The 2,160-nt window shown below is 75.4% G+C and overlaps 1 non-coding gene across 1 annotated transcript; it reads left to right on the top strand.

Moving 5' to 3' along the window:
• Positions 1 to 651: 651 nt before the first annotated feature.
• LOC135979526 (5S ribosomal RNA) lies at positions 652 to 770 on the top strand. Its single transcript, XR_010596814.1, has one exon. It is a non-coding gene; the product is annotated as a 5S ribosomal RNA (ribosomal RNA).
• The last annotated feature ends 1,390 nt before the right edge of the window (positions 771 to 2,160 follow it).

The raw sequence follows: 2,160 nt of genomic DNA, 5'->3' as shown, positions 1-2,160 counted from the left end.
GGCCCCTGGAAGTCTGGGGGGGGGGGAAATGGAACCTGACGCCTCCGAGGAGGGGACGCCCAGGGAAGGAGGGAGATCCGGGTTGACCTGGTGACCGGACGGGAAAGAGGCCACCGGGCGTGCCCCCGTTAAAACCCCTAGGGGTTGACCTGGTGGCCGGAAAGCAAACCGGCCAGCAGGTGAACCCTTTCGATTCCACGGGTTGACCTGGTGCCCGGGAAGCGAACCGGCCAGCAGGTGAACCCGTCCGATTCCACGGGTTGACCTGGTGCCCGGGAGGGGACTCTGAAAATTTTTCAGCCCTTTCGACTCGGGGTTGACCTGGTGGCCGAGAGGGGCCTCGCACGGCAGGCAAGCCGCCCTGGGCTCACCCTCCCCGGCCGCAGCGAGGGACTGCCCCTCCCCACCCCCCGGCTGACAGGATCGGGCGCACTGGAAGTCCGGGACAGTATTTTCCCCGACGCCGGGGAGGGCGGGCGGAGGGGCTCTGGCGGCCAGCCCGGGCCCCGGAGCTCGAAAAGGAAAAAAGGACCGGGCCCGCGAGAGACGGGGGCCCTGCCGCAGGGGGGGGGGGCAGTCCGACCGGGGCTCACCGTGCGGCAGGCCCGGGCGTCGGCAGGGGAAAGCGGGCGAGGAGGCGCGGGGCCGGGTGCCTACGGCCATACCGGACCGAACGCCCCCGATCCCGTCCGATCTCGGAAGGTAAACCGTCCCGGGCCTGGCTAGTACTTGGATGGGTGACCGCCTGGGAATCCCAGGTGCCGTAGGCAGCTTTTCCCGGTCCGAGTCAGCTCTCTCTCCTTTTCTGGGGGGGAAGGAGAGGGGGGGACGGGCCGGAAAGCCCCTCGTCGCTCCTGCCGAGTCGGAGGTCGCGGCCGCAGGTCACGGGTCTGGGCGCCTGGGGTCCGGCTCCCCACCCACCCGGCTTCCTCCGCGGAGGACCCCCCCCGGGGCCACCGAAGCCGCTGGGGGAGACCCCGGGCATGGGGCGGACTGGCCCGGACCCTCCCGGCCGCCGGCCCGCAGGTCCGCCCCGAATCCCCCCCCGCGGCCACCCAGGCCAGGCCTGGCCAGGCGGGACGGACGGCGGGTGTCCAGCGCCCAGCGGCTTCCTCCAGCGGGGACCCACGGACCCCAAAGCCGCAGGGGGAGGCCCCGGGCCCGGGACGGACTCGCTCGGACCCCCTGCGCCCGGCCGCCGGCCCGCGGGACCGCCCCGAATCCCCCCGCGGCCACCCAGGCCAGGCCTGGCCAGGCGGGACGGACGGCGGGTGTCCAGCGCCCAGCGGCTTCCTCCAGCGGGGACCCACGGACCCCAAAGCCGCAGGGGGAGGCCCCGGGCCCGGGACCGACTCGCTCGGCCCCCCCGCCTCCCCTGCGCCCGGCCCCCGGCCCGCGGGACCGCCCCGAATCCCCCCGCGGCCACCCAGGCCAGGCCTGGCCTGGCGGGACGGACGGCGGGTGTCCAGCTCCCAGTGGCTTCCTCCAGCGGGGACCCACGGACCCCAAAGCCGCAGGGGGAGGCCCCGGGCCCGGGACGGACTCGCTCGGCCCCCCCGCCTCCCCTGCGCCCGGCCCCCGGCCCGCGGGACCGCCCCGAATCCCCCCGCGGCCATCCAGGCCAGGCCTGGCCTGGCGGGCCGGTGTGCGGCTCCCCCGGGCTTCCTCCCCCGACGACCCGCGCCCCCCTGAGCCGCAGGCGGAGACCCCGGCCCCGGGGCGGACCGGCCCGGGCTCGCTCGAGCCCCCTGCGCCCGGCCCGCAGGACCGCCCCCCCGAATCCCCCGGGAGAGGCCCGGCCTGCACGCCACTGACGACCCGCGGCCCCCAAAGTCGCAGCAGGCGCCCCCCCCCCGGTTAGCCCCGTCTCGCTCCGCGCCCCCCGCCCCTCGCTGCCGGGACCGGGCGCCGCCCCAGAGTCAGCCGCAGCCGGCCGGCCTGAGAGCTGCCCTCCTGTGGACGACGGTGAGTTTACCTTGATACTAACCGGCCGTCAGCCAGGTCAACCCCATTGCTAGACTGGGGTGGACCTGGTGGCCGAGTGGGGACTTGGAACATTTGACAGCTGCTTCCCGGGGCTTGACCGGTTGTCCTGAACGCCCCCCACCCCCAGCCCCAGCCCCCGGCTCCTGCTCCCCTCTCCCCAGCCTCGGTGCTCCG

The sequence above is a fragment of the Chrysemys picta genome, unplaced genomic scaffold, assembly GCF_011386835.1.
Source record: "Chrysemys picta bellii isolate R12L10 unplaced genomic scaffold, ASM1138683v2 scaf966, whole genome shotgun sequence".
Lineage (NCBI taxonomy): Eukaryota > Metazoa > Chordata > Testudines > Emydidae > Chrysemys > Chrysemys picta.
The sequence above is the reverse complement of the archived record's forward strand: the minus strand, read 5'-3'. Positions and strand labels throughout refer to the sequence as shown.